Here is a 26,879-nt window from a genome sequence, read left to right as displayed (position 1 = left end):
TAAGTCAGTTATTAACTTCATGTGCAAATAGAGAGGCAGTAGCTTTCAGCATGCGAGCATCCCTCCCATGGGTGGGCACTGCTGCCAGCAAGAGCTGCTGAGCTGCAGGCACAAAGGCATCGCATGGAGTAATGCAGAGGTACTGGGGGCTGCTCCCCAGAGCCTGCATATCTGAGGGGTGTGGGAGGGAAATGCACCGCCCGAAATGAGAGCAAATGCTGGGATGAGGGCAGCATGAAGGGAGAGACAGAACTCACTGAGAAGCAGCCTGTCTTGTGGGCTTGCCAGAACTCCGATGACACGAATGTGTGTGAAGATTTTTTATGCCAGCCACCTGTGTGACAGAAATACGCCTGGTAATGTTTTCATCCCACAGATAAGCTACATTGGCCTCTCCAGTGAGGGAACCGTATGGTGGGTCTGGTACAAAGGTAATCCTATAAAAGCCTCTGTGCAAGACATGAAATGCTGTCTCCGAAGCTGATTTTCTCTCAGGAAGCCCTTCTAGCCGCCATCACTTGGTACCACTTAGCAGAGCCATGAGGCAGGCATCCCCAGGACCAGTGGCAGGGCAGGCAGGAGGCAGCCTGTGGGGCAGACTCACCGCAGGGACTGGTGGGGACCCCTCCCCAGCCTGCAGTCCATCTTGGGGGTCTGGCTGCAAGGTAAGGCTGAGGGAAATGCCCGGACCTGGCAGGGAATGGGGAGCTGCACGGCCTTTCATGAAGGCCAGCCGTGGTAAGGAAGGCGAGCAGGCCTCGGAGAGTGCTCAGCACGCAGAACAGGTGCGCGCTATCTCACAAGGCAAACATCTCTCGTTACTCTTTGGCTTTAATTTAACAGCTTCTCCCCTGCTGTCGCTTCTGTTTAATCTGTGCCAGCGGCAGATGACAGAGGTCCCTGCAGGCTGAGCTGAACGCACTGGTGCACGGTGACACTGGGGGTTCCCAGCAGCAGCCTTGCACCTGCCCTGAGCTGTGGTGGCAGAAGGCGGCCATTCTGTGACACCTGCTCATGGTGGGAAGGCCTCGGGACCTTCTCCAGGCTAACAGGAGGGTCCAGGAAACCTCCACCACCTCCAGCAGAACACGGGTGCTCACAGTGAACCCCAGCAGGCTGTCTGCTGGGAAAGGAGTGGCCTCAGCCCTGCCAGGGGCAAGGGAATTGCAGCACCCCATCCGCAGGTCAGGCCGATAAAGTCCTCTCTGCTGTGCAATGCTAGCTTATGAAGGTGGAAAAAGAGCTGTGGGAATGCCTCCAGGGACCACAGAAGTGTGTTTTTCTGGGGCTGAAGGAAGAGGTATCGTAATGCATTGGACCAAAAAATAATAATTAGTTTATAATTAAAATTGATCTTTAAAAAACCATGACTGCCACCACCTGCAGTGAGCTCGTTCTGACTGTAGTTCATTCTTTGGGTTTTCCACTTCTTCTAAAGGACTATATTCTGGAAATACTATCTTTGAGGCTTTCTTTAAAGCTGTCTTCTTCTGCTTGGCCTGACAGCTCTTACAACACGTCCATTCTATTTTTTGTCAGCTTCCTCCAGTTCAAATCCACTAAACCTGATGTTTTGTGACTGGCATGTTTGGCAGCACAATGCTCTGGTGTGCTGGCCTCAGGATTTTCAGCAAGCAGCGGGTGCTGCAGTGTGCTGTTAAAAAGCCTGCAGTCTTCAAAGGAAGCAATTTACTCAGAAAAACTTCTAAAAAGATACCACTGGTGGGGATTGAGCTGAACAGCCCAGGAGTAGCTAACGCATTAAAGATGCTTTCATCCCTATGCTGGCAGAGAGAACGCAGCTTGGCTTGGTACCGACCAAAACCACTCGGGTTTGTATTTGGTAGCATCCCTTAAATGCTCAGCAGATACTGTGTGCATCTGACTGACATGAAGGAATGTATACAGCCACAGGCGTGCAACACCCATTGCAGCCTTCCTCCCAGATTTTTCCTATAAGGTGGACATACAGAAACACTGAGATCCAGTCTCAGTATCAATACGGGAGCCAATTTTTCTTTGATGTCCAATTAACAGCACTCAGAAGACAACCAACCGTTTCTCTTTTAAGAAGATTAAAGATATCCCTGCCAATAATGATTCCAGATGCTTGAAAGTGTCTTTCCCCATGTACAGGGCAATGGATAAGACACTAAGAAATCATCTGGAAAAAGAAGATTTATCTCCACTTTACCACTGAATTGCTGCGGTCAGCAGAATGTTATCACTCTGCTCTGGGTTCCTTGCATAAGAAGTGGAGATGAACGAAAACTGGCCGCTTAGGAAAAGTTATTATTTGAGACTTACTCAATAAAATACTATGTGCATACAAATAATTTTTGTGTGTCCGTTTTCCCTTCCAGTCTTATAACAGAGATGATTTTCCCGAAGCAGGGGCTGTAAAGAAGCTGAAACAGCAGAAACCCAGTAGTAAGGATGTCCCAAAAGAGAGAAGAGATGGGGACTTTAAATAGGAGTAATAGAAACTGGGAAGGCAGTCAGGAAGTATGATAAAGAGGAAAGCAATTATAAAGTAATCACATTGAAGGAAGTGGCAAAACCAACCAGCTAGCCTCTGTTTGTTGGTGGAGATGCAGGCCAGTCTCCTTGCTGACTCCAAGCTGGGCCCAGGAGTAATGTATAGGTTGCATTTTAGAACTCTGTGGTGGTTGGATCCTGGACAAACAGGTTTCACCATTCTCTCAAAGCAGTGCCTGGACAGTGGCATGGATTTTGTGACCTGTATCACTGGAGCTACCTGAGGTAAAAAAAGGATAATCTGGATCAAACCAGCTTGCTGTCTTGTTTCCTCTCACTCATGTTTCTCACTCCTGCACACTTCCCTGTTTTTAATGTCTTACTGAGTAGCTTGTCTCAAAACTTCTTGTTCCAGTGGCAATTTCCAGTACAAGAAGGCTCAGCCTGTGCATCCCCACCTAAAAGCAACATTCAGCCCATTGTAACCCAATGCTGCTCTCAACATAAGCTTGAAAGAAGAAGTGTAGGGGTGAAAGAAGAGCTGTAGGCCTCATGTGCAGACTGTGCTGCCTGAGAAAATCATCAGGGTGTTTTTATGTGAAGACTGGTCTGTGCTGTAGTGGAAACACTAAGCCATGGCCTACAACAGTGATTGAGCACCTGGTAGAAGGCAGGGCCAACCCAGGGGAGTTCAGGTGCATGCAATGAATCTGAGTGACTGGAAGGAGTGAAGCCAGGATCCACCCCTTCCCAGACCTCATTTAATGGTTGGCGGTGGAGGCAAAGGCCTTGCTCTGGAGATCCTTGTCTACTGGAGGCTTTCTTAAGGTAAGCGGTTTTCCTTCATTTCTGTGTCCACAGTTGCCACTCTGCTATTGTTGCTGTACCTTCCATCATGTTATAGTGTTACACATGTTGTTGTAACTGGTAGCAAAAAACTAAGTATCTCTATGCTCCTGTGAGATACTGGCTGTGCAGTAAAACCACTAAGTGCCAGAAACTTGCGATGGCCCTCAGCAAAATGGATCCTCCTGAGGAAACGGAGCACCTCTCAACCTAACAATTCCTATGTCCAGAGCAGTTCCTAGGTATGTTCCAGAGGAAGGCATTTTATCTGACCAGCTGTATAGCATACAGACACAAGCCACAGCCAGCATGTGTGCTAGCTCCTGGTTTGTTGCATGAGCCTGAGCATTTTGACCCCTGGTGCACACTGGGAGTTAGCAGGCTTTCAAGGTACTTTGCATGAGCTCAAATATTGATCAGTTCTGCTGCTATTTGCATTACGTGTGCTATTGACCAGCAAAAAGCATGGTTTCTGTTCTGATTTCTTATCTCTCATTCATTAACCTCTAATCAACAGAAGCAAATAGTTTCTCCCATGTCGTCTCTATTTTACAATGCTAAAACCAGCTATTTATGTAGCTGCCCTGTGTGTAATGCTGTAGACCAGGAGGCCCTTCTTATGAAGGGCTTATGGTCCAACTGCATGCAGGATTTGAGTGGCAAATGAGAATCCTCCGCAAATCATCTGTCGCTTCTTTGTGAGCCCCGCTTCCCTTTCTTACGTCTGCATTTGGACTGGGGATAATGAACTTCCTGTATCATGCACTGCGACACAAGGACACCCATTGTATGTGAACCAAGGAAGAGTATATCAGTGAGTGGTTTGTAAGGCAGCTCTGACGGGTCTTGTTAGAATGACTTACTCTCAGAGTTCCAGTGGTTTTATTAAGTGGATCATGTGATAAGCACTCATAATGAACTTCTTCACATGCTGCCAGGGGAAGCCCAGCAGATAAAGTGCTTAATCCCACGGCTATTGCTCTGTGCATAACAAACTGATTGCAAAGACAGAAGAGTCATGCAATTCATTGGCTCCTACTACGCAGGAGAGCACAACAGCGTTATACAATTTTCTTTCTGCTGCCCAAGTCAAAACATTCTTGCTACTAAATCCAGTTCAAACTAGCACGCTTTTCCTCCTGCAGTTCACCAAGCTCTCAGCCAGGCAGGTCAAGGCTGAATGTAACCACCTGCAGCAAGCCTAGACATGCTTCTGAGTGATTTCTTTCTTATTAAAGAAAACAGTCCCCTCAGAAACAACAACAAACAAGAACAGGGCAGAAACTCCCGAGTAACCCCAGCTAGTTTATCTTAAAAACAAAAATCTAGGTCAGCCTGAATCACCACAGGGGTAATCTTCATTTCACTACAAACAGCAGCAGAGGTCAACAAGCCAGCCTCACAAGGGGCATCTCTTGCAGTTTTGGCTGAAACCTGGGGGACTGATGACCAGGGTAAGACAACATCAGATGTGTTCTCTCTTGCTCTCGCTAGCTGGTGGTTAGGTACATGGTGGCACCATGCAGTGCCTTTGCAGAAAGCATCCTGGCTGAGTGATGAAGTGGGATGCGCTCATTCCAGCCCTGTCCTCTGAAACAAATTGTGCTGCTTCTCCAAGGCTAGTGCCGTATCCCTGACTCAGCTGTAGCAAGGGTATGACAGAGTGGGTAACTTTAGGAAAGTCATCTTCAGGTCCTGGGACTGAGATGAGTGATAGACTCGAAAGAGATCTACTCCCTGACCAGCAATACCTGCATGCTCCCATTGCCAAGGGCAACAACTGTGTGCACCAGGACCTGCCTGTTGCTCTGGTAATCCTGGTGAAAATATCTGTGAAAGTTTTGCTACCCAGAATAAGGCTGGGAGCTCTACTTGCAGGTTCAGGTGTCAGGATGGAGGGGGTGATCATTTCAGTAGTGTATGGTACTGAAGAGGTGTAGGGAGGTACTTGGGTGGTAGGCTTTCGGTGAGGTAATTGGTTTTACTTGGGACCCTTGCATCAGAAAAACAGTGGTGTGGGTATGGATAATGACTTTCCCTTTAGGTACTCACTAACCCAGAGCTGGGGCTTCACCAAGTAGTAGCTGATGAGGCAGCTGAGGTCTCATCTGCAAAGCTAGCTTCAGGAGCACCTGTCCTCAGACTACCTCATTCTTGGTAATCCCACTGAGTAATTAGTTCTTCAGGGTCATGGAGTGAATAAGGGAGTCATCTTGGGAGTCCAGGTGTTAGGAGAAACAACAGGCAGAAGCAGCATGTCATGTCACCTTACCAGCAGGATGTGTCTGTCCTGCACATCAGCATACGGGTTAATATTGTTTGATGCAAGGTTGAATCAACCTGGTGGTAGTAACTGTTATCTCACTTGGAGCCCGTAGGTTTCCCTCTTGGTCTGTGGTCATACTGAGAATGAAGGAGGGCTTAGCCTTACACAGAAGTACAATCACTTGTGCATCACAACTAGAAAGCCTGTATGGCTGCAAAGCTGGTTCTGCACTCAGAATGATTTTGGTTCTGTCTGGCTTCCTGCTGTGCTCCTCCCTCTACTTGTTCTCACACCTACCGGCAGCCCCACATCACCCCTGCGCTGTGCTGAGCACCTCACTGAATGTCAGTTCACAGACATACAGACAGCCCTGTGAGTGAGATCCTGTGCTTACAGCTTGCAGGTCCCAAAAGTAAGTTTAAGAGCATCCCTGAAATGTATCGATGTATTAACAAGCTAGTTTGGATGGCAGACTCATCACACCTAGTGCAGTAGTTACAGAGACTCAGCAATGGAACATTAGCCAGGTGAAGAATGCAAGGATGAATATCAGATTGACTTCTTACATGAATAAAAACATCAGATGGGCAGGGGTGACACCCTGCTTCCTGGCCTGACCTACTGTGATGCTTATCTGTATGATAAGGAATGCTCTGGGCCTGTGGCATCTCACAGCAAGCCTAGGGGATGGTAAAAAGTGTTTGTGTAGGCAGTCAACCTATAAAATACGATTGCAGTTTAAATTGTACATTGGACTTGATATATCAGCTTCCCTATACAGTGTTACTAGCCATCAAGTTTCCTTGGGTCATATTATTCCTCAATTAATGAGATTGCACAGGTGTGATCAAAGGGATAATAGGATACTAATCAGAATTCATCAGCAAAATGATGTTTCCAGCTGTGATGGCATGGGAGAAAGGAGGCCTTATCTTGATGTATTTTTCCAGCTAATAGGAATTCACATAGCTAACAGGGAGAAAAATGTTTAAAAATACACTTTCTGTGTGATCAGTAAGAACCAAGAACTGCAAAATTATGATCCTGCTATTAGATTCAGCCAGCAGAAAGTAACTTAATTGTAATTTTAACCTGGTCTACAGAATTTGCTCTTTGAATTGTTTCCATTTGACAGGGACATCTCCTGGCAACGTTGGCTCATTGTCCCTAATTGCGTTTTGGTATTTTGAACTGAACACCCCCCCCACAGCATTTAACTCATACGTCTGATATTTCAGGTTACGTATGGATGTTGAACATGGAAGGATTTTACTCCATGCTTAAAACAGTTCAGATAAAAGTCATTGACTCTTAACTCTATTAAGCAACTAGTGAATTTTTAAAGTCAGTATTTATTTATCCTTATGTTAAATCAGTGTCTCCCAGGCTCTGCGTGCCCAGTTTGAGGAACTGAATCCACCAAATTCCACAAGAACCGACGGAGATTTTTGTGCACGTGAGGCTTACTGAAGCTAGCTACTCCAAATAGAGAACCATGCTACGGTATTTCATTTCTCACTCCTCCAGCACTACGTAATTCTGCCACAAAGGTGCATTGTGAGATTTCGGCTTCTAAATTTTTAGCAGCTGAAGAGCATTAGGTAAAATTAGTGAGCATTAGGTAAAATTTCTTTCAGGCTTAGTGAATCTTTACCACATATTTTCGCTCTACGTGACAAAACAGATAAAGGTGTTTGTGGTTCAAAACACGGACACTAAGCTACCCGTGATCTAGGTGAAATTGTGAGTATTGTAGATTAGATCCTTTGGAGTATCACTGTGCTTTTTCGCTACTCTCTCTACTTTTATGCATTGAATATCGTCTACAGATTCCTGCGCAGGCCTATCCCCGGGGACTGAAAACCTGGTGTAGACAACTCATAAATAAAGCGAGTGAGACATGAGCAAGAAAAAGCATAGCATACTTCTGGGAATCACTCCAGGAAAATAAATGTGCAAGATGGCACATCACCCTACACAAAGCTGGCAAAGGTAAAATAACATTTGGGTTTGATCATTACAGAAAATAAAATAATTCTGTGCTCATATGTACGTGCTGGTCTTTCACTGAAATGAAAGGGCAAAGGTAAGAGTCCAAAGTCCAAAAGCGGGGTTTTGACTTACAGGAAGACAAATCTGCCAGTGGCTGTTGCAGCTTATTTAACTGAAGCGGAGGATGAAGCCTGGATCTGATCCCTAGCTTTCAGAAAGTCTGTGAGTTCTCTAGGAATGGCCACCATCATTTATTTCCCATCTCTGTTGCTCACTGCTTTTGCAGCATATGCTTGCTCTTAAAGGGCCATCTAAATTCTAGGTATACCCTTTTCTCACCAATGACAATGCATGATTTTATATAAAAGCGGCATAAAACCACAGTAAAGAACAGAAGAGAAACGATCAGCTTGCTTTCTTATAATGGGCTTGGATGAACATACCCTCCCATTTCCATCTGTGCTTTATTCTCTTTTGCTGGAGAGTAGGATATTACATTTATTGGCACTGACATTCCTCAGAGCTTATTCTTTTTCTCCCCTTCTGCTCTACCCTCATTTTCTCACTCTTTTTTTTTTAACTATTTTTTAGTCTCCTGCATCCTCATTTTCCTATGTGCTGTCTGGTCTCCAGTTTACTGTATTTATGAGCCCCTCTGCAAGTCCAAGCAACTGTGCAGAAGATACGGCAATAGGACAACTGCAAGGAAATTATTACTATTTAAGGGATGAGTTGGCAGAAAAGACATCCTACAACTATGCAGACTGCAGACAGATGCTTACCTATGTTTTGCTTGGCTGTAATCCGAAAGCTTACAGAATTCTTCGACAGCAAAAGTATTCTTGCCAATTGTCTACAATGCCCTTGTTTTTTGCTTTTGGGGATGAGGGTTTACCTTCATCATAAAACTGTTTGCCAGGCAACGTGTTCAAAATTTTGCTTGGGTTTTTAAATATCTACATTATTGTGCAGGTATAGCTTTATAACAAGCTGTTTGATTGAACATCCTCGCACTATCAGATATTACTAGTGTTTCACTGCACAACAGACCAGCAGAAAAGCTTTTTATGCATCAAAATGAAGGAAAAATTACTTATGACATAGAAACAGGAATTCTAGGAGAGATGTATATGAATGTCTGCCAGAGCTGAACCATTTACTTATGTGACTTTGAGGCCTGACGCACCCATCAAGCAGATGTAAGCCTTGAGGCTCCTTGAAATTTTTGCTCTTTTGGTAGTGACAGCCTTCAGGTCATCCTATCCGACAAAAGTAAACAAGAACATAAAGCTCTTGTCAAGGATAGGGACTCCTGGAAGTTGATGAGTCCAGTCTGAGGAGGATGAACTTACCTTGGCTAGACCTTTCAAGAACCACGGTTCAGCAACATGGGGGAAGCCACTGAGTATAGACTTCCGCAAGCTCAATTTCTTTCAACATCTCAGGACTGGTGACTGCTCTGAAGCCAAAAGATAGTTTAAAATGTGACAATTCCTTAAATGTATTCAAGACATTCTGCAGGAATTTTCTTCTCTAGGAAGAGAATTTCATTTGTGTTGCCAAATAAACTTGCCTTTTTACCACCGATGAAGACTGAGTGAAAAGCAAGACTTCCTATTCTTGACAGCCATTCAGCATGCAGGCTAGGAGAGGAAACAACCTTAAGTCCAGGCATATCAAACCATTCTTTTGTTCTCTGGCTCCAAATACAAAGAAGTCCTGAAGTCCCATGAATAGGATATTCAGGAAACCAGAGATCTTTTAGCAAGTGAAGATAAAAAAAAACATGGTTATGTTGATTTCTACTTGACTTTGCCAAGTAATTTGGTAATTAGAGGGACTGGCAGGTACGTATAAAAGAAATCTGTGATTCCTGACATGCAGAAGTCATCTGCTTGTTGACCTGTGCTGTGAAGGTGTCCATTCAGGACCACTCTATTTTGAGAAGATGCCTTCAAATGTTTTTGATTTCCTGACTGTGTTTTGAATAGGAGTGTCTACTGAAACCTTTCTTGAAGCTACTCTGCAGACTAAGTACACAAGAAAAGATTTTATGCAAGTGTTGTGATTTAATTACTTCCTGGCACAGACAGTAATGTCACATTCCCACAGCACCAACTCAAGCCATATCAGAAGACAGCCAACCAAAAGCAGTTTAAGGGTCTGACCTAGCTGTAAAGAGGGCATCCAAAAACAGATGGTGGTAACTTTCAATAGTGACTTGCATGGTGTCAAGTTCTAACCCATATCCTGTGAATTACTCATTTCCTACAGGAAATTCATCTTTGCTACTATCGTTTAACAGAATCGCAACCACCTATTTTGCTTTGAAGTATTTGTCTGCTTTCTAGTGCTTCAGTCTAGCAAGCATATTTCCCCTGAACTGGCAGTATTTTTAGACTAAAAAGGTTTTTAGACTAAAAGGGTTCTGTGGTTTCAGAAAGTCACATATAAGTTCAATGTCTGATGCAAGAGCAAATCTCCTCATGATAATGTGCAAACTAATGGGTTTCTGTAGCTGTTTCCATCAAGGAAAAAAGGAGGGATGAACTGTTTAGTACTTGCGAAATATCCAGCTAATCTTCCCACTTAACTTGCAAGAGACTCAGTGATGTGTTTTGTGTTTTTTTTTTTTTAATATTCAGCATTTGGAAGCTCCATCTCCCTGAGTAAATAAGAGCGCTACAACTAATGTCTATGCTGTGACAGAACAAAAAGTCCTTTGGCCCAGATGTGAGTGTGACTATATTCTGTACGTCCTCTCCCCAAGAGAGGGGATACACTACCCGCTCCAGATATAGTATGGCAGCATGGACTACTAGCAGTCTGCTTGTGAGCATTTCAGTGCTAGTGTGCTAAACTACTGAGCTCACTCAGGCACTCGGATGCCATCAAGCTCTAAAGAAAAGTCTCTGTGCCTACATCTGTGGTCAGTCCTGTATGTTTGCAGAATGAAATATGAATAAGTGTGATTTTTCAGCAGGGTTCAGGTCTACTTTCAAAGGAGTGCAGATGAAGGTCTTTGGTGATTATGCAAATGTACTAATTATGTAAATCTAGGAGACTTATGACAATTAGAATTAAGGCTGAGAATGTAAACATGGACCTTGTTATCTTGCACTTGGAGGAAGTGTTATTTTTCTGAACAATGTAACACATTAAAACCTCAATTCCAACACAAATCTTTACTAACAAATCAGGTTGATGGGTAGAAAGATAAAGGTTAAGCATAATTTGTTATTTACAGTTTTCAAATTCACATACAAATCCCTATGTTCTCAGTGCTAAACTCTTATGCCCCATACATATGTTGTTTGTTTTACCAGATTACATGTGAATGAAAAGAACAGCTGTGACCTCCCTTGTACTTTGAAAGGGCTCTGACAAACACAAATTCAACTTACCAAAAAGAAAAAGCCTTGAGTTCATTCATTTTGCACGTGTAAGGACCTGCAGAATTAATTATTACACTCAAGACTAATCATGGAAAAGCAGCAAAGGTAAAACTGCATACCCGTTCATATTCAGTTTGGTAGTTATCTCTTAGCAATTCAGTTATATCACTGTGGCTTCCCAACCTAGAACCCAACTCGTTGTAAACTGAAACAACATTTTTAAAGGCCCTTAGCTAAACTGAAATTGTGAGTTCAAGTGATACCATTTCCTCTTTCTACAACATTCAGTTACTTAAAACACGTTACTAAAATTACTTTTCTCTTTGCATACATAATTTTATCAATTCTTTGTTGGTTTGGGTGTGGTGGTTGGGTTTTTTTTCAGCATAATCATTAATTTGATATCAGAACATAGTTTATTTCCATGAATTCACTAATATCATTACATCTGTACTACAGGGCTACGTCGCTTTTATTATACCAAATGATTTTTTCCAAAGAGTAACAGCTAAAGGTATACAAAAACAGGGCATGAATGGCCTGTAGTTAAATGAGGGCAAAGTCCCATGTAGTCTTATAAAGATTTAGCTAAAGTTGGTAAATGAAATCATCTGTGTAAGATTTGCATGCAACCAAAATACGATGATAGACATATTTCAGCGCTCACTGCAACTTCTGATCATCATCCCTTCTCTATACCTCCTCGACTGCATGCATTCCTGTTCTTTCCCTCCAGCAACAACAGGCCTCTGAACTCAGCTGGAGATGGAGGCTGCTTCCTCCCCACCAACAAAACTGTGCCGATCTTGTCCTTCTGCAGGGCATCTGCTCTCAGCTTCTGCTAAATTGTCTGCTCAATATGGGATGTGGAAGGGATGAAACTATGGTTGCTGGGAGAGGAGTCTGTACGTAAGAAATACTGTAGTTGATATTCTGGTGGGGAAGGAGATAAGAAAGGAAAATGAAGTAATTAATTCATCATTTACCGACATATATTTTTCTTGGCCTGTGAAAGTTTAATGACCTCTTGTGTTTTGGTCTTCTTCCATATACTCTCTCTGCTGTCTAGGCTTTCCCATGTGTCAAGTGACCTAGATACTTCAACATTTCCTGAACTGCGCTCCTGATGAAGGACAGGATAAAGTGGGACAGGAGAGGATACAGTAGAGGAATGACCTACAGTGTTCTGTACTTTGTTCTTGAAACGAGCAGAGTACCCTCCCTCAAAGCACCTACTGCGAAACCTGCAGTCCATGACAAGGTTCCAAGGCCTGGCAAGATACCTGAGTCAGCAGAGCATGCCTGCCCACCTGGAGTCTATAATATCAGCAGGCACATCAGCTTAACGCTCAAAAGAATAGCATGAATGCATTTCTCCAGCCATGAGAAAGTGCGTTAAATTTGTGCAATTTTCCCCTACATTCTCCAAACAGTTACGTAAAACCAGCCCATATTTCCCTCTTACTATGGTGTGAATATAATTCTCTCTCTGAAGAAAAATCTGCTTCTGAAGTAAGCTGTTAATTTGCAGGAATGATTAATAGTTCTGCTGACTGCTAAAAATCCAGCTAGAGCAGTTAGGGTATGGTGGCTTTACAGGAGAGGGATAAAGTTTATTAGATTTTCTGTAACGGAGTGTCCTCAGCTGAACCTACCAACCCTTTGCTGTGCAAGGATTGTAACTCCCGCTGCAGTTGGATCAGCCTCCATTTCTATTTTTAGTGCAGATCTTGCTCCTTATTTAGTCCTGATTGCACAGCCAGAACTGCGTTCTCAGCAGCTCAGTGAAAAGCCTGCCTGTTCCATTTTATAACTTTTCCAGACAAAAAGATGGGAAGCCTGCAGCTTTCCAAACACTCTTAAAAATAAGAGCTTGCAATACGATACAGCCTAAAACCCAAGGGCTGAATGAATCCCTGCTGAAATACTATTGAATTTTCAGGAGTTTTATTCAGCATTAATTTGGCTGCTTGTAAGATACTTGGGATATTAAAACATTAACAAAACAAACAACTCCCTCCCCACAAAAAAAAAACAACCAAACAACAAAAAGCAAAAAACAAAAATCCCCTCTTCACTGTAAGTACTTAAAAAGTTATTTATCAAAAAAAAAGAGTAATAATATGCATCTGGATCAAATCCTCTAGACAATATGCTATCTTCTTTAGATTCATAGTTATAAGTCCAATTTATGGAAGCAACTACTAGCCAAGAAAGAAAGAAACAAGGAAAAATGAAAAACACTGAGTTTGAAGATCCTGTAAGCAGGGACGACCACACAGAAGCAATTTTCTGGCACTCAATTAAAACCACTCAATTAACATTTTTGAGCAAAGCTTTCCCACTGTAGCTAGAACAGAGTTGCTGTAGTTCCATCTGCATTAGCTACAGTGCTTTGCTTTTGCTTAAAGGGTTTGTGTCTGCAATATCTTAGTGATATATACTTAGGAAGTTCTATTTTAATGTGTTTTACACATTAAAAATAACAAGATTAAGATGATTAAGGTCGTTGTTAGTCTGTAAACACACAACCTACAATGCTAATACAAGTAAAATACATCCTTATCTATATGTACTGAAATATGTTGCCAATTGTGTGATGGAATTTTGATCTTACTATACACCTAAATCAAGCATACCTGCAAATATCATTTTAATCTTAAACCAAGGTAAAAAAAAATCATATCCCTGTGTACACAGATCTCTTCTTAGATGAAATCCTAAACCCTTCCTTCCTGCAACAGATTTCTAAGGAATTGTTATGCTACTCAGGCAGTAATCACTGAATTCAGCCTTCTTTATCGGACATGTAATGACATCCAACACCCCTCTTGCAGTGGGGGAGATTGATTGCAGATGGAAATTTCCCTCAGCCTCCCCTGCATTCAGGCTCTTCACTAGCCCTTTTATGCTACACTGAGAACACAAAGGCAGATTCAAACGAAAATTAACATGAAGAGCAAAGGAATTAAAATCAGCGAAGGAACTGATAGACTAACATATTCTTATTGTAAATTCAGGAGTTTAATTAGCCCCCAGTCAAACACTGGACAAATCAAAGCCAATACAAAACGGAAGGACCGTTAAAAGTAGATATTCAGCAGATCCGAATGTACATACTTTGACTGCCTCCAACACCCAATTCATTCTGTGAAAACAGAGGGTGTTCCAAACATATGAAGTCAGGTTCATAATCTCGATTTAAATACCACAGAGCTTGAAAGAGCGAAGTTGAATGCCACAAGAAGTAAGTACTCAAGATGACTATCTCAAAGGCACGAGGTTAGAAACTGAAAGGTCTGGAAGTTATCAACAGAAAATAAACCTACTTGAAAGCCTGTTTATCCTAGCTGGCATCAGGAATATTGTACCCTTGTACCCTAAATAGAGACCGTGGAAATCTGGCTAATGAGGATACGCGCTGTCTTGGCTGTGGTTTTAAGCGCCACATACAGAGCTGTAACTCTAACGCATTTAGGAAAATGAAATAGGAAAAAATATACTGGCACTGCTAGATATCAAAAATAAAACCAGGCCAATGGAGTCACAATTATAGCACAAAGTGTATCAATTTATCTGCAATTCATATTATAGACATTTAATTATTTTTAATAATAAAAGTGGCTGCTGAATCCATGTAGAAGAAAAACTTGTCTAAGAGTATATCGCTTTGTTTGTAATTCAAGACTACAAAGTGGACCCTGACAAATGATGAGTGCTTTGTGTCTGACGAGCAACTATTTCTGTATTTCGTTTGGAATGACCACGTCTGTGTTTTGAGTTAGGAGATGTGCATAACATTACAATAAAATTATTCAAGTGCCTTTCTAGCTCAAAATGAAGTAGGTCACTTTGAAGTCAGCTTTGATGACCAGTTCTGTTGTTGCTCCTTTTTTTTTTCTTCTTCTTTTTTTGTTGGTGTTATGAGAGCATCGGTCTGTTCCCTCAGTGCCACTTAATCACTGGTAACTTTCATGGAGAGCAAACAAAAGGCCTCTTTTATTTATCCATTATGTTACTAAGAGGTGAGAACAGCTTGATGCAAAATGAAAATCATTAAAGCATTCTGTGCTACCATTAACTGTCTGAATGTTTGCCTATGCAAATACAGCACACAACCCAGTGAAACTGCAGCCTCGTGACCTACCGCATTGAAAATCTATGATTCTCTTATCCCAACAGTTAAAATACTCTGTGTGATGTGCCTCTGTAAGCACTTAGTTTGGATGGGCATGGAAACGGAGTGGAAGCCGTTACACAGAAACATATTCCGTTTCAGAAACCCTTTCACCGTGACTGGCCAATGGGCAACACCAGAGCTAACAGATTCATTACTGCAGCATGAAGCTGAAACGTGATTGCTCATGTGTGAACCTGCATGCAATTACACCCAGAACTTCATGTAAGTAAGCAGTCCCATTTAAGACAACATGAACATATCATAATGAAAAACCACGAGTGGTCTGAAGGATTAGATGCCTAATTAGATATAAAACCTACTGACTTCATTCTTTAGAACTTTGTCCTTTCCATAGCCACTTATCCCCACACAACTGAGCACAGAACACCTCTGTTCTCACTAAGTAGCACCCTACCCAACCATAAAGACTGGTAAGTGTCTGAAGCGGGAGAGCTCAGTCCCCCAGCAGAAGTAGTACCTAGCAACCAGAGTGCATGAGAACCTTTGTATTCCTTAGAATTCTAACCAAAGACATAAATATGGCAGCTTAGAAAGCACATTAGAGGAGGCCACTTACTGCTGCACATTTTGTCTCCTTGGTGAAATTTAGGTTAGCCATCAGGCAACATTTTATTTCTGATGTCTCAGAGCTTTTCTAGACCTAAGTTTTGGCAGAAGTAAGGGATATCTCACCCTCCTTTGAGACACATTCCTTTGTTACCTACTCTTACACCACAGAACAGAGGTTAGGACAATGTGTTAATTAAAAGCAGCTGGAAAGGAAATGGTTGATTGGATTCTGTGCCTTTACTGCTTGAAGGACTTAAATCAGCTTCTCCTGTCTGGTAGGGGAGTACTCCCATCAGCAGAGGCCTGTGTACAAAGCATCTCTTACATCCACCTTGAGACTCTGACAATCAGTGCTGGGGAATGGAAGACACCCAGGCCAGAAAGAATAAGGATACTTGAATTGCCTAGGCTGCTTATGTATTTTCATTAAGCAGTAATTATACAGCTGGAATGCACAAAACTGCGTGCAGGGACTAAGGACTCCTAGGCAAGTGCTCTTATTTCTTATTTATTTGGACATTATGAAATTAATGTATTTGAAGCACTTACTTAGAAAAGAAATTCAGAAGTCTTCTGAGCTTGGCAAAGTGGAACACTTAAAAAACCTTATCTGAATCACTGTTGCTCCACCTGTACTGTTTAATAGAGTGGTACTGAGGAATAACCTGAACATCACACTGCTCATCACCTGCACCAAGCTGGCAGCGTGCTGCGTGGCAGCTTTGGCCCATAACAACCATCTGGAATGATGCTCCCAAGTGGCTCAGGGGACGACACAGGGAGACCCAGCCAACTCTCTGGCCTTCATTATTTCATAACATAGTATAAATATAATGTGTGGTAAGGAACATTACAAAGAACCCAATAAGGAAATCACAAATTCTTCCATCACGTTATAGCTAATGCCAAGTAATTTTGATTTTTATTTTACTTCTAAAGTAACAATGTTCCCATTTTATTGATGACTGAATTAAAATTAGCTAGAAATATTTTGTTTTTTATTAAGGACATAGATAAAAGATAAAACTACACTGAAGGAGCTTGAAAAATATAAATACTGCTGATTTCTTTTGCTTAAAACAACCAATTTTTGCATTACTGCAAGCAAAAAGCAATTTTGTACCTGCTAGGTAAAGAAGGAATTAGGGAACTGACTGGTGATGCAGTGCTGGAGCATTGGAGACCAACTCAGGTTAATGGCAGTGAAATCTTTATCACAAAACTGGTTTTGAAAGTTGCAGCTAGAACATGCAGTCTCTCAATAGTTGTTTGGGTTTTATTTTGCTAACAAGCAGTAAGCGAAGGTGGAGGTTTTGGGGTAAGAAATCTGATTTCCTTCTCTAAACAAGCAGATACTAAAAATAAAAACAACAACACAACACCCTTATTCATTGCAGTAGAAAAGTAGGGTCTGTTTTTTAATAGATAGCAACCGTAACCGCTATCTTCAGACAATGAAGAAAAACCACCACAAGCTGCAAGAAAGATACAGTCTAACCAAAGATGTACGCATTTTTCTCAGAGCACAAGGTCTTGGCACTGGCAGTTCTTGTCTCAAATGCCCACACCTAATGCCTTACTTCAGAATGATACAGTTTTGCAGACTAGACCACGACTACATTTGATTTACTGACCGATTCTCTTCTGTTTCCTTTTAAAGATAAAGAATGTGTTTAAAGCGGAGTGTGAGAATGCAATCACTTCTTGGAGGGCTGTTCCCTCCCTGAACAATCTGATCCATTTTCATAGTTATTTTTACACTATAACCATTTCCTATTTTCCCTCTGTGTTAATAGTTTCAATCTATGATCATTTTGTTTTGCAAAAAGCACAGTCCTAGTGAGAACAGGTCACTTAAGCATTAGAATAAAAAATCCAAATAAGTCAAAAGTCTACGTTCTGTCCTGAGAAAAACAGCTACTCAAAATACTATCTCCACAAAATACTTTTCAAAGTAGCACACAAAAAGAAAGGCGAAGGTGCGATGGGTAGAGAGACTGAAGAAGGCACTGTGCCTGTGTTTTATGGATGTGGGGGCTAGCATTGCTATTAGTCAAGTTACCACTTTTGAAGGAAAACAGCTATCACTGAATTTCTAACTAAAGCAGCTGCAAGATTACTCAAGAGACACCATATTACAACAGAATCAAGTCTCGGTCAGCTTCCAGAGTAAAAGTACCTGATTTCTGTACCTGCCTAGAAGTTCGTCACCACCACATAAGATTTTCTCCCTAGAAACTGGAAACAGAATTATGTTGTCTTTCTTTCTAGTACTTCCTAATTTCCAGTAGTGCATCACATCAGAATAACAGATAACACTTCATAAATTTGTGTTCCTCCCAACTTTGTATCTCCAACTGTATCTATCCCATGCTTTAAGATACACAGCAAGAAAATACATATTATTTGCAAGTCTCCAAGACTGTTGAGGTACATCTGCGTGCTGATGAGGCTTGTACTTACAGTGACAGCCTTTAGTAGATATTACTGTAATTGGTGTTCCACATTAATAATTATATTTTTCTATACCAAGCACGCACACAGGTGTATTTATTTAGGGAATACATATTTAGGAAGACCACATTCTGGATGAACTTCAGCTCTAGTAGTATCTTTTTGGGATTACCTTTTGTAGCAGAAATGCTAAGTCATGCCTTGAAACAGTGAGCACCTGGTGAGAAGGCAGGCCTAACTCAGAGGAGCTCAGGTGTATGCAATGCACCTGAGTGACTGGAAGGGATGGAGCCAGGACCCACCCCTTCCCAGACCTCATTTAAGGGTTGGCAGTAAAGGTGAGAGTATCTTGCTGGAGATCTTTGCGTATCTGGGGTCATCTGAAGGTAAGCAGCTTCTTGCCTCTAATTCTGTGCTTATAGCTGTTGCATTTGAGTAAGCTCACTTGCTGCAGCCTAGGACTGCACTACACTGCTGTGCTTTTTGTTGTGTTACCTTTATACCGCTCTGTTTGCATTGCCTTTTTCCCAGATGTGCCATCTGTCTACCAATACCTAAAAATACTTGCAGTATTACTAATTAGCAGCTAGTACTTCTATGTTCATATGGAAATGAGTTTTGTTTTTCTTTTTTAGAATGAGTTAGGAAGTGAGACTGTGTTAACTGAGGAATACCACATCAAAATAAAACACTACTGATTGCTGGCTAAATGTTAAATCTCTAGCGAATAGTTCTATGGCATTCTGTGGCTTTCTGTGTTTTAAGAGGATGTGTTTAAATGTATGTACACCATTCATTTATCCTATTCCTGATTATATATGCCCGTTAAGATCTGCCCTAGAGGAAGAAAACCCCATGAAAAACTAAAAATCAAACATCAGTACTGAGAGGAAGAGAACAGCACTAGAAGTGCTAAGTGAACACTCTTCAAGCTAGATTTCAGTAGTCATGAAAATCATTTAGTTGTAAACACATAGATAAGAACACTACCTTTGAAATTTTAAGCTATGCTAGGCTGAACTTAGGACAAGCATGTCTGAAAATGTTAGCCATAGAGACCAACAGACTTCCAGGCAGTATCTAGCTTACAAGAGAAACAACTCTTCCCAAAAGCTGAAAGAAAATACAGGGTCTGAAGGAAGTCTTTAGGTATTGCGTATCCCGATTTCAGGAAAGCATCTGGTACTCTTGTGAAACCTCAAGCCACTCAGAACGCATTGAATGGATTACGATGCTGAATGAGAGATGATTAGACAAGTAAGGAATGCATAAAATCTCTGAAGTTTAAGGAGAACAGTTAATACTGTAGAGTGCAAGATAAATCTGGAAACTGACAGCAAATAAAAGACTTCTGTGAAAAAGGACAAGAAACAATATGTGTGTGTGGTGGCAAAGGAACTGTTATGAGGCCCTGTTTTCTTTGACATCTTCATTAGTCTTTGAAAGGCCACGATGTGGATAACTACAAGGACATGGAGGTATATCAGAGTAATTATAGGGGTTAAAATGCAGTCAGAAAACAGCAAGATGAATTTGAGTACAGGAAAAAAACAAGCTACTGCTATGGAAAGTTCTGAGGGAAATATTCTGGAACACATTCAAGGGGAGGGAAATAACCCTAGGGCATAATATATGTAAAGAATCTAAGGATAACAAGCAAGCAGAAACTACAAATAAATTTGTAACGTAACGCCAACAAAAAGACTGATTTAGATTTGACTTGCATACTTGGAAGTGCTGTATCCTTGAGCTGAAAGGTAACGGGTTCTCTCCATGTAGCTTTAGGGCAGACCGTAGAATATTTTCTCTGTGAACAACCAGCTAAGCACCTCAAGCCTCTTGGTGAACTGAATGTTAATATCATCTGGCAATTCGTTCTGTCCTGTATACAGAGGTCATATGGGTACCCCCAAAAAACCCATAAATGGCTCTATCTAGACACACACACCATAAATTCTTTATCCATGTTCTTTGTAACTACACCTGGAATTCACCAATGAGTTCCAGGCATATTACCAAAAAGATCTCAGCAAATTGGATGGAATTCACATAAAAATAACAGAAATTCTTTGGGGGCTGGAAAGACTCAAAAGGAAATGTTGTAATGTAAGCAAGTGTAGCTTAAGGTAAGCAAGTGAGAAGTTCAAAATCATATTTTTCTGAACATTCATCTTGTTCTGGAAAATTCTTTGAAAGGAAGAAAAAAGAATGAGGTGATAAAAAGGAAGAGAGACAATACAGGGTGTTTTAAACTACTGGTAACTCACTTAATGTGGGGGAGGGGAAAGAAATAGTTGGTATCTGGAACAGCAGCATAAGTAAGCATTCATATATTACAGAAACCAATACTGACGGAGACACAGAAAGCTTTTAATAGGCCTCTGCCATCTTTAATTTACTCTTAAAGCACTCTGAGTTTACTCTGCTGGCAACTCTCCTATCTCTTCCTGGATAACAGATGGCTGTTTGTGATCAACATACCAGACAGAAGCTTCTTTCACTTTAATGCATGAATGGGGAATGCTGCTTGTAAGACAGGCTTCATGGCAGAACAGGTGATCTCACCACTTACCATCCAGCCCCACTTTTGTGATTCATTCACAGAATCACATTTTGAAACAATGAAAATTCAAATAACAACCACATGTGCACATATAGTTGCCTGCATAAATTATATGGGGTTGATAGGACACTGCAGTTACACTACTTGGAAATTTTCTGTTATGGAATCTTTTAAATTACTTATTTGAATCATTGGCGTTAACTCTCTTTGTACCAGATAAGTTTTTCTCAGTGGAGAGTTTCAGCTAAATGTTTCGGTTACTTATAATGGGATGATATAATGATACGAACAATATGGAAGATTGTCTGCCATTTTTAAAACAGTTCTTACAACCATTTACCTCAGCTCCATAGTATGGAGCAGAAGTGTCAAGAGTTTGGTAGGGTGATGGGTGTGTACATATAAATGATATTATTTTTTGTAAGCCCCATCAAGTCACACATACTTTCTCTTGAGAAAAGATAACGTATGTCAGATGTAAAAAAAGAAAATTAATTAGTTTATTCTTTCAACAAAAGCTTTTCAAATGCTCAACCATTTTTTCCTTTTACTGCACAATCTGCCAGTGTCTCTCACTGACAAACATACCATTCACACAACCAGTATTAATGTATAAATGTTAGATGCCATTACACATAGCTTTTTCTTTTATGGCTGCACCCAACTCTTACAGGCATCTAGTTTTTTAATCACTTTGATTCGGCAGCTCTGCTCATGTAACAGCTCTAGTAGTACTCCTTAATTATCTAAGACTTAATTAGTTCATCTTAAACAAATTTCACCTATGAACTTCTTTTCATCATGCATCCAGCTGCTAAACTTGACTTGTTACTATACTGTTAGCTGCCCTCTAACGTGTTACACCAAATTCATTGCAGAACCATATAGATATATATATATTTTTGACAACATGCCCTTCTCTAAACATAGGAGGAAACCTCAACCCCTTTTTGACAGAATTCCATCAGTGGAGAGCAGATCAATATCAGCTTATCTCTGGATCCAAAATCATGCATTTACTGTCAGTTTTCTTGTAATATGTATATACTGTTAATGAATATATATATATTAACAAAAAAAGGTATAGTTCTGCTTTGTTACATACGTGCAAATCTTTATTCACTTTTACATTTCAGATGATATCGTTTTCTTAAGTTCTTGTGTTCTCTGTGTGCACGTTCACTGGTAGGTTCTTCTGACATTAGGCCAAGACCTGAAAACATTGAGGGGGGGGAAAAATTACTGTCAAATAACTTTCAATTAAAACTTTTGTTTGAAATGTAAATTGCTAAATACAACCCAGGAAATAAAATGCTTTAAAAGTAGTTTTGTATTTTCATATAAACATTATAAGAATTTGTATATACAACTTACTTGCACACATAAAGAAGGTGACAGTATAACCTGCTGCAATGCATTTTGTACAGCTAAGTTTTTTTGATGTGAAAATGTGGCATGGTGTGTTTTGTGCGATATGATGAAAGCTCTTTATCCTAATGGCTATACCATCTGTATCAATTAGAGGAACCTATAATTGAAATGTTCAGTGAACTACGTGCAATTCTTCTAAAATACTGATCATCAGATGCAGTCATGTGATAAACAGCAAAGAACATCCCAGAACCTTCTTTGGTAATCTGATCAACTTCCATCATAAAACTTGCTACAATGCTCTGCTCTCCTACTTCCATAAAGAGAAGAAATTCACTCCTCCATTGGTTAGAAATCTCTCACGGCCAGTTAATCTCCAGCTTAAATTTATTATGACCAGTTTGTAGCTAATCATTCTACATCAGTACTGTTCTTTTGCTTAAATATATTTCCTTCCTGCTTATGCCAAAGTTAGCAATATAGTTACAAACTTCCCTTATGTTCTCTTTCATTGTTTTTCTAGATGGAGCCAAGCAATTCTTATCTTCTTGATAAAACAGGCTTCTCCTACCTGTGATCATTTCTATAACCCTACTCTGCACCTGGGCTAGTTTAAATTCAACCCTCTTGATGACTTAAATAGTCCAAATAAGGTAGGACCAGGAGCTCATACAATCATACTGGATTATCTCTTGCTTTCACAAAAATAACCTCATGCGTTTTTGGGTCTGACCCCCAGAACTTTTCTTCTGCTGTTTCTGATTAAGGAGTTTCTAGTTCAGAGCAGGAAGTTCTCAGCTATTTTCAAGTTCAAAACCCTGTACTTCATGCACAAGACATTTTGATGCCTCTATTCAAATGCAAGCCAGACAATTCTTCTTAAGTGCATCTGTTTTCCAAAATTAAGGTTATCAGCAACTTTTATTTATGTGCTAAATAAAACGCTCCTAAAGATGTTAAATGGTAGAGTCTGCTTGTAGGCAACATCTAGTTTTATAGCCCTCTTTTCCCATTAGAAATTCTTTATGCACCCAACTGAATTTCTCATATGGCAATATACTGAATCTTTTTATCAGAGCACAAATTAAACCTAATTCAATTCCTCTGTCAGTAAAATAAATTATATTAAAAGCTAAAATAAATGAATAAAACCCCAAACAACTCCCCCCACAAATATACATTTCATACAGGAAAGATTTTTCTTTCATGTTTTTCTTAATTCTATATATATATATATATATATATACATATATATTTTCCCTAGGCCCCACATACTGCAACAGTTGCCCACAACGTTTTCGTGGGTTCTCTTTCAAATGCATTTATCTTCCAGTTGTGTGGCACCACTCTTGCTCTGACAGGTTTATTAAGAGCCATTGCTAAAAGACTGCTTTAATACTTCAAGTATTTTCACACTTGAGATGAGGCCAGTTTTCTCATCAGTTTTCTAGTGACAAAACATTGGTGTAAGATCATTAATTAAATGTGTTATTGCTCTGGTTCTGACAGAACCCAACTGCACTACACTTCAGAGCCAATTGCCTAGCCTCTATCTATTTGCTAAGCGTTAAGAATTCTCATGAATTAGAATCTTAAGCACCATTTCCAAAGCACAGTTACCTCTATAAATGAATTCTGCAACCCAAGTGGTGCTTTAAGCCAGTCTGGTAGCCTGGGAGTTGCTCAGCTCCTTGCTTTTCATACCCCATGCTTATATTTTTTATCTGCTGACAGTCACACAGCACTTGACTTTCCAGCAGCATGTAGTACAGTGGGTATGTGCAACGCTGCCTCGGATTATAGCACAAGTAGGTCTAGCTACTGGGAGCATAAGAAATGTTTGTCAGTATATATAGCATTTTCCTATGTGCTTGCCTATGAGGATCATGCCAGCAAAAACAGACCTTAGAAATAACAAATGCCCTGAAAATCAACAGGAACTCAAGCATGGATACACAAGTCAATTGTGAAGTTAGGATGTACTGTACAAAACGTTTCCTTCCGTATTATAGTCTGATCTTTTATCACCAAGTTCTTTTGGATTTTGCTATCCTAGACATTTGCAAAAGCTGGCATTTTTCTGACCTAGTTAGTTCTGTCTGCTCACAACTGCGTTTATACATTCTTGGGGAACTGCAAGTAACGTTTTGGAACAGTTCTTCTAAGTAGGTATATGGTGAGGGGTAAGAGAAAGAATGAAACACCTTTTGTTAAGAAAAGCGCACCTGTACCAATTTTACTCTATGTGGATTTTCTAACTTTAAAGAAAATAATATAAAAAAACTAATATTACTCTTTTTTTTTTTTTTTACTGTACAGCTGTTTAACTGCATGATTAGAAGCAGTTATATATGCAAGCTTGATTATTTTCATGCAAATACGTGTCTGGCTAATGGGGAGAAGAGCTGCTGCTTAGCAACTGGAAGAACAGAGAAAGGGGGTGCTTGCTTTAGAACAGGAAACTGAATAAAACCTTGCAGAGTACACACAGAGTTTGAAGATACCAGGGAAAATGGGTGGCAGTGCTCTGCAACCATGATGCTTCCTTTTGAAATTACTGATGTCCTAGGATGTCAGTGTTCTCAGGTAGTAAAGGATAAACTCTATCAGAAATTATATGTAATAGATGTGCACACGCATGCACAAACAACAAATAAGGTAAGTGCTAAGGACAAACCCTGACACACAAGCTGAAACGTAGGAAAATCTAGAAACAGACCTTGTTTCTGCTATCTACTATAAGGGTTAAAATGACAATGCTACCAAATGCTCCTCAGACTTCAGTGCTTTAAACAAATGATCAACTTATGCCACCATAAGCCAACGCTGCTGGAAGAAGCCTTCTTTTTTGCTCCCTGCTACTCAGACTCAGCCCCTGCTCTGTCTCCTCCACTGTGTAGGCACAGGCATTTCTACATTCATAATGAGGCAGGTGATGGAACTGATCTAGGTTAAAACCAAGCCAGCGTTTTTAGTTGGATCACTTTTACCTGGATCAGCATCTAGATTGAGTTTATCATGCAGTCACTCCACTACCAGGAAGAGGAAGGCAGGGGACCTCTCCTGTCAGTGCTGGCTCAAACCTTTTCTGAAAACACCTTCTCATCCTGGTGTGACCGCACAGCCTCTGTGTGACTGCAAGAAGAGTATGAAAGCAGAAGTGTGCTCTATGAAAGGAAGGGAAACTGAAAAAGTGCATCTCAGAGGAAGTATCAAGGAGATGTCTTAATGACTAAGACTAGCACTTGGATCACACTATCTGCATCAAAAAGGAAAGTCCCTTGTTTTTTTCTTAAGGTACCTTACAACATTTTCAGGATTGGAAAGCTCATATGGACAGGAAACTGGCTCCAGTTTAGGTATCAGCGTTTTTTGTCTCAGTCCCGTCATCCTCCTTTTACAACAGTTCCTCTTAATTCAAAACACAGCCCTCTCTGATTTAACAAACAAAAAAATGTCCAGTTGTAGTAGAAGAGTGAATGATGTGCTTTAGTGACTCCTGGCTCATGCTTCTAAAAAGCAGGTGATTCCTGCTATCTACACTATGCTATTGTGGGCAACCACTTCTTATTCAGCAGAGCTGGCAGATGTGAACTTGTGCCTGCACTTCAAGCACAACAACTGTTTAGAAGAAGTCAGAGTATCCAGCAGCTCAGATGCCTTGGGTTATGTACCAGCCCAGCTGAGGTGCAGATACATACAGTGATCTGTTGCCTGGGTATATACCAACAGAATACAGCAGTGGATCAGTATCTCACAGGAGTGGACTGCTGCCGTTGTAGTATCTTAAGGGGTAACACAGCACATCTGTCAGTGTTGAAAGTCATAAAGCAGTCAGTGAAGTAAGAGTGGTGGGAAGATGTAGTGCTCGGGAATTCAAACAGTCGTGTAGACAGAAAGACAAGAGGGTGGAACGGAGTGGTGCTCATACTGAAGTTCTATGGAAAATCAGGGAAACGTAGTAATTAAGCAGCAGTACCAAACGCATTCAAATAGCGAGGGCTGGGAATACTGCTTAGCAGCATGTTCCACCAGTGACCTCCTAGTGATTTATTAGCCTTCATGAAAATCAGGGGCTTCTAAAAAGCATATTCTTTCATTTCCAAAGGCTTTCCAAATATCAGCCTGACAAAAAACAAAACCAGGCCCCCCAAAACCCGTATTTTTAATATAACAGTTTGGGTTTCAACCCTACTGCAACCCCTCACTGCTGTGATGAGAGACTCCTTGAAGATGAGGTGATTTGACATTTTTTCCTTGCATGTACATGAAAGCAAGTTTCAGAAAGAAAAGAGGGGCGGGCCAGTGCAAACAAACAGCGTACAAAGGGGGAGCAGGACAGCAGCTACCCTTGGAGCAGACAGGCGAGCTTCCTGCTCATTACAGCGGAAAAAAAAACAAGGGTAGCAACTGCCTGGCCTGTCTTTTGTTTAAGTCTAAAACCAAAACATATGTAAGGAAAATGCGAAACAGATGTTCCACATATTGGACTTCTGTCATATTTTACAGATTTGTACATTTGTCTCCCGCCATCCAGCCCCGCACCCATACATAACAACGTAATTCTGGGTACCGATATTCTGCCTTTTTAGAGGCAGTTCTTATACACAGCCAACTCTTCTGGCATTTTTTTCCCCAAAGCCTCAGCTCTGAGACAAAGACACTACAAGAAGGGATACAGCTGGAGGCGTTGGTTACCATTTTAAAGCAAAACCCACCCTAATGCGCCGAAAATTATTTAGTGAGCTCTCCTCGAGGCCCGGG

General features: G+C 40.9%; 2 long non-coding RNA genes across 3 annotated transcripts in view; one reads left to right on the top strand and one right to left on the bottom strand.

Annotated features, from left to right (window-relative positions):
* Positions 1-26,879, bottom strand: part of LOC140250292 (uncharacterized) — a 32,188-nt gene that overhangs the window by 4,276 nt on the left and 1,033 nt on the right. For both annotated transcript variants that reach the window (XR_011903130.1, XR_011903129.1), the window contains exon 2: positions 21,850-21,957. This is a non-coding gene — a long non-coding RNA (uncharacterized lncRNA). The remainder of the gene's footprint in view (positions 1-21,849; positions 21,958-26,879) is intronic.
* LOC140250293 (uncharacterized) lies at positions 7,419-10,332 on the top strand. The gene is made up of 3 exons (XR_011903131.1): positions 7,419-7,582; positions 7,717-7,804; positions 8,174-10,332. It is a non-coding gene; the product is annotated as an uncharacterized lncRNA (long non-coding RNA).

Source organism: Excalfactoria chinensis, chromosome 3 (assembly GCF_039878825.1).
Source record: "Excalfactoria chinensis isolate bCotChi1 chromosome 3, bCotChi1.hap2, whole genome shotgun sequence".
Classification (NCBI taxonomy): domain Eukaryota; kingdom Metazoa; phylum Chordata; class Aves; order Galliformes; family Phasianidae; genus Excalfactoria; species Excalfactoria chinensis.
Note: the sequence above shows the minus strand (reverse complement) of the source record. Positions and strands in the feature narration are given on the sequence as shown.